A 6109-nucleotide genomic window follows, 5' to 3' on the forward strand; every position below is an offset into this window, starting at 1 on the left:
TCAACTGCACCTGCCTGGCCTTGAGCCATAGGAAGTGACTTGCCTGTGAGGCCCCTGCAAGCAGCACCTCCCAGAAGGCACACAGGAAAGCGCCTGCAAGGCTTACGGCCACTGCAGTCAAGCTGGGTTTGGGGAGTGTGGGAGCCAAGCCTGCTGGTTCTAATTAGAGGACTGGGCTCCTCAAATGGCCAAAGGGGCTAGGGGCTATGCCAGGTTTGCAAAGCAGATGGCAGTGTTTTGTACAGTGTTTCCCAGCAACGGGGGCCACTGTAGAAGGAAGAGGGTACCCCAGGAGCTGGGATCTCAGCAATTAGTTTCACTGCAAGGCCTGCCAGCCAGCGCACCTGACTTGGGCTGAAACTGGGTGGCTCATTCGTGATGTCTAATGCCAGCACCAATCTAAGTTTAGGGGGATACAAATGGAGCCTAAATTCTTGACTGTCTCCCAACCCAGGGTGGTTACTGCTAGGATGCAAAGGTCCTGGGGCCAGAGCCTGGTTGTGTACCTCACTTGAACAGTCTGAAATCAACCAAAAGCAGAGAACTGGATCCAAAATCTAGAGTAGGCAATGCTTTGTCTGCAGTCAGTGCCCAAACTAAAAATACCCACACTCAGTGAACGGACTAGTCTGGCATACAGTGGGCTCTCAGGATTGTGTTTAGCTGATGGAGGAGTGACATTTGTCTTCAGTGCCAACAGCCGGAGTGTCCTGTCCTCACCTGTACACATGCTGTGCCACCCCAGGCCCCAGGGCTTCCAGGTTCCCACCCTGGTACAAGACCCAGAGGAGCAGGTGGGGTGGCCGGCACGGTCAAACAGTGTGTGTCTGGCCTTTGAATGCTTTTCCCGGCAGTTCCTCTGATTCACAGCTGTCCCAGGAACCGTCATTGCTGTGTCAATAAATATTAGTGACACCGAGTGACCTCTCCGTCTCGCAGAGCTGCTTGGGCCTTCCTGCCCCTCCAAACCCCTGTCCCGGCCATTGTTATTCTAGTCAGCATGTAAGTCTCCAAGCCATGAGAGGTCCTGAGGGAGAGAATGACCCCTGCAGGCTGATAACCCAGAAAGCTGCGGCTGTGTCCTAGATTGGGGTCCCATTTTAAGTAGAAACTCTGAGGGTGAATGACAGACACCAAGAAGTCCTGACTCAGAATGTTGACCCTGCCCTGGCCCCATAGCTCACCCAATGTCCCCTGTTCCTCCATGTGAGGGAAGGCGCAGATGCCTGCTGTAAACTAACACAAAAACACCAAGCCAGGACAAGCTGTCTCCCTCCCTGCTTCACACTTTCCACAGCGGACACTGAGTGCACCCCCTTTTCAGGATGACAGATTTTTAGCATGAGAGGAAAAGAAAACGATGAGCACACAGGATTTGTGTCACCTCCTCCACTCCACTCCCAAAACATCGTCATTTCAGCTCTCTGCGGGCCAGGCACTCCAGGGATGTGACAAGCCTGAGCCCGTGCCCTCTCCTAACAAGGGCGCCACAGCAAGAGAGAAAGAGAGCAGGTGTGGAGCTCTGGTGGCCGGGTTCAGGGGCTGCCAGAGTAGCTAAGGGACAAACAACTGAGGACTGCGGTGGGGGAAGGGGCGCTCATGGCTGGAACCTGTGTTAAAAAGCAAAAACAGGGCCAGCCACTAGTCTTTTGAGCTGTTGGAGAAATTAATTGTGGAGAGCGTGTTGCTAAGTGGTATTGCTGAAACAAGGTCACATTTCTGGCCATGAAAATAGACTTTGGAGTATGCAAGAGAACTGCCCTGGGTCCTCCAAGGTGCTTGCTATGATATGAAAGATGGAAGGGTCTGTGGCTCTGCAGCTGTCTTTGGAATGCTTAGGAGTGGTGAAGCACCATTGGCTGAGCCCCAGGTTCACCGCTGAACTAGGGAAGAGCTTTTGGCTGCCGATGGCCAGCAGGCAACAACAGCTCGCTTATTCAGAGCGTGGCTATGAGGTCGTAGGAGGTAGAATCTGCAGGGATAAGAGGTGGCGTGAAAGGAAAGAGAACTTCTGATGGAGACCAGGAGAACAGAAATGGCCCTGGCATGGGCGGGAGGCTCAGGCAGTTAAAGGTGCTTGCCACCAAGCCTGACACCCACACAGTGGAAAGGGAGAGCTGACCTCCAGAGTTGCCATGGCACGGATGTGCCACCTCCAAGCATAACACGATACAAATGAAATTTTTTTTTTAAACCTCAGTTTCAAAATGTATGTAGCAGTGGGACATCTCACAACCCCAGGAATTTGGAGCTACATTTTCCAAAAGAGGCGTGTAGTCTGAATTCTGTCCTCAGGCATGGTTGTGGGGGCACCAGGGCCTTTGGTAATGCCAGCCAGGCATGCTGGATCTCCCAGAAGTGAAGCTCAGTGAGGATAGATGGTGTCCTTCCTCATCCTGAGCCCATTTTCCCAGGCCCCTCTCTGCCCCAAGGGATAGACAAGGACACTGTGAGTCAGACTCCACAGAATCCCCAGAGGCCTTCCACATCCTGACCCAGGTAGGGTAGGAACAGATTTCCAGAACTCAGCCGAAGGGAAGCCACAGCCTGGGCGTGCTACACTCCCATGGATCTTGTCTGTTTATTATGGGGGTCACCAGGGTGTCTTGGACAAATAGGAGTGAGATGAGCCAGCCTCAGGGGTTTCTGGGGATCTGATCCCTTACCTGCAGGCTAAGGCCTGTTCTGAGGTCACTCACTCACTCAGCACATAATTATTAAGCTACTGTGTTCCAGGCACCATCTTAGCTACCAGAGAAATAAGTGCAAACAGTGCGAGGAGTAGGGTAATAATGGTGTAAATAATTATGCACGAATGCAAAAAATATAGGCTTGTTCCTTGAGTCCTTGGCAACCCACCCAGTGCTATGCTGGAGGCCCTAAACAGCAGCTATATGTGTAATGTATGTAATATTATTTTCAGTTGCATTAGGGCAATAAGGACTCAGAGAAAGGATGCCTGCCCAAGGTCATGGTTTCTAAGTTTCAGGGTCGGCATATGAACTGGAGCCTGCACTCCTTCATTAGCCTGCAGCCTTCCAGAGCCTCAACTTACCCTTGGTCAGTGGCAGTTTAGAATCTTGTTCCTGTCCGGTTCCATCCTCAGGAGCTTGAAGCTTGGACTCACTCCTTTGTTGGTTCGAACCCTGGACCTCTCCCTACATGCAGGGGTCAGCCAGTGCTGCCTTGCAGACAATCCATTCAGGTCCAGGGAAGAGGAGGCACTGCCCAAAGCCAGCTCAAATTGGCTAAGGAATGGGGTTACCCCATGGTGCATGGGGCATGTATGCATATGTTAGAAAGGCCCTTGAGGTTCACCTGGAATTACAATCTCAGGGCGCTGCTCCGGCTTCTTAGGTGGGTGCCGGGGCTCCAGCACAGGTCCCTATGCTCTGAATGTCACTTTACTGACTGAGCCATGCCCCAGTGGCCCAGTCATAGGTGCTCAGTGCTTGGCATAGGTTCTCAAGCACTCTCTCCGTATATCTCAGAGAAACGATGCTCAAGCCAAGGCTCAGACATCTTATGATCCCCCATGAGTCAAGTGCAAGCTTCCTCCTTCCTGAGTCTTCTCAGTCAATTGACATTTGAGTGTGATATCTTAGTAGGCGGGGCTTAGACCGACCTAAGCCGTCTGTGACTTAGGTGAGATCTGTCTTCCAGACTGGGCTTGTCCGTCTCCATCACGAATTCCAGCAGATGCCGGAATTTCCAGGGCCTCTTCCTTCCACCTAGAGCACTCTTTTTCTCCACTCTGCCTTGCTTCTAGAAGCTCCTCCCTTACACCCCAGCCCTTCCCATCACATCTGGTGCTTCTTTTTCAAAATATGTCTATTGATTCTTGAGGCTTTCATACATGCATACAATGCATTTTCATCACACACACACACACACACACACACAGGTGAGCACCAGATGTGTGAGGGAGGGAGTAAAGCTGTTCACCTCTTGGTGGCCAAGGACAGACAGAGCAGAGCAGAGCAGGGAGGAAGGCTGGCAGATGCAAGGGGATAATGTATAGCTCCCTCAGACACACACCCAAGGTCCTACTTCCTTTACTAAATTCACCCCTCTAAATCTCCACTGCCTCCCATAGCCCATTGAATGGTGAATTCATCTCTGTTAATCCGTAGTCAACAGCAGAGCCTACCCTGATTGAGTGATTGGTTGATTTTCTGAGACAACTCACTTATCCCAGGCTGGCCTTGAACTCACTAGGTAGCCAAGGATGATCTTGAACTTCTGACCCTCCTGTTTCCTCCCCCTGAGTCCTGGGATTACAGGATTCACCACTTTACCCAGTTTTTGTGGTGTTGAGGGAAAACCCCAGGGTTTCATGCCCGCTAGGGACGCTCTCTGCCAACTGACCTGTGTCCAAAAATGTTGCCTGCAGTGGGGAGGAGGGAGGCCAAGTCACCTCAGCTGAGAACCATCACTGTGCTCAGGAAAGGAAGGTCAGGGGACAACACAGTCTGGAGCGGAAGCATTGAGGACGCAGGCTGAGGGGGCTCTGAGTAGCTGTAGCCACAGTCGGCCTTGGGTGTTGGCAAGAATGGGCAGGCTCGGGGGACAACCAGAGCAGGCTGCACCATGCTCACCATTTGCTAGCCTTGACCCCTGAGCGCTGGGCTTTTCCCGGAATGCGGCCACGGGCCTGTTTCAGAGGCCTCTATCCTTCCTCCACGGTCCAGCAGGAGTTTAGCAGGTGTGGAGTGTCATGTGCCTGAGACTAGTTGGGGTCCAGACCCTGTTTTATGTTCCCTCACCTGGAACAAAATCTCCCGGTTAGAACAGTGGTTTGAGTTTTCTAGGTTTTTGGGTTTTTTAAGATTTGTTTTGCTTATTTTATATGTATTAGTGTTATGTTTACATGTATGTATGTATACCACATGTGTGACTGGTGCCTGTAGAGGCCAAAAGAGGACTGAAGTTGGAGGCAGTTGTGAGCTCAGAGTTGGATGCTTCAGATGGTATTTTTATTTTTAAAGATGTGTTCCGGTCTTTCATTTTACTTCACCGGTCTGTGGGTGTCTCGTCCGCATGCATGGCTGTGCACCTCACACGTGCAGTACCTGTGGAGGCAGAAGAGGACATCAGCTCCCAGGCCACTGTAGCTACAGACAGTTGTGAGCTGTCATGTGGGTGCTGGGGATTGAACCCAGGCCCTCTGGAAGAGCAGCCAGTGCTCTTAATTACTGAGCCAACTAACCCTAACCCACTTTCCAGGACAGGGCCTCCGATTGGTCTGAAATCCTCCAAGTAGGTTATCCTGGTTAGCCATGCTTCAGGAACCAACCTGTGTCTGCCTCCCAGCCCTGGGACTGAGGGTGTGCCATCACACATGTGTCTGTCTGTCTGTCTGTCTGTCTGTTGTTAGCCTGGGTTCTAGGATGAAACCCAGGTCCTCACATTTGCAAGGCAAACACTGTTAGGTTGACCTTTGCTTTCCCAGGCTGGTTTCTCAGTCTTTTTCTTTTCTTTCTTCTTTTTTTTTTTTTTTATTAGTTACATTTTATTAACTCTGTATCCCAGCTGTATCCTGCTCCCTCATTCCCTCCCAAGTCCTCCCTCCCTCCCTCATCTCCTCCCTGCCCCTTTCCAAGTCCACTGATTGGGGAGGGCCTCCTCCCCTTTCATCTGATCCTGTTTTATCAGGTATCTTCAAGACTGGCTGCAAAGTCCTCCTCTGTGGCCTAGCAGGACTGCTCCTCCCTTGAGGGGTGGGGAGGTCAAAGAAACTGCCATTGAGTTCCTGTCAGAAATAGTCCCTGTTCCCCTTATTATGGGAAACTAATTGGTTACTGAGCTACCACGGGCTTCATCCAAGCAGAGGTTCTAGGTTATATTCATACATGGTCCTTGGTGGAGTATCATTCTCAGAAAAGACTCCTGTGCCCAGATATATTTGGTCCTTGTGGAGCTCCTATCCTCTCCACATCATACTAACTCCCCTTCTTTCATATGATTCCCTGCACTCTGCGGAAGGTTTGGTCTTGAATCTCAGTATCTGCTTTGATACACTGCTAGGTAGAGTCTTTCAGGGGCCTTCTGCGGTAGGCTCCTGTCCTGTTACTTGTTTTCTCCTACATCCAATGCACCTCCCATTTGT

The sequence above is a fragment of the Meriones unguiculatus genome, chromosome 3, assembly GCF_030254825.1.
Source record: "Meriones unguiculatus strain TT.TT164.6M chromosome 3, Bangor_MerUng_6.1, whole genome shotgun sequence".
NCBI lineage: Eukaryota > Metazoa > Chordata > Mammalia > Rodentia > Muridae > Meriones > Meriones unguiculatus.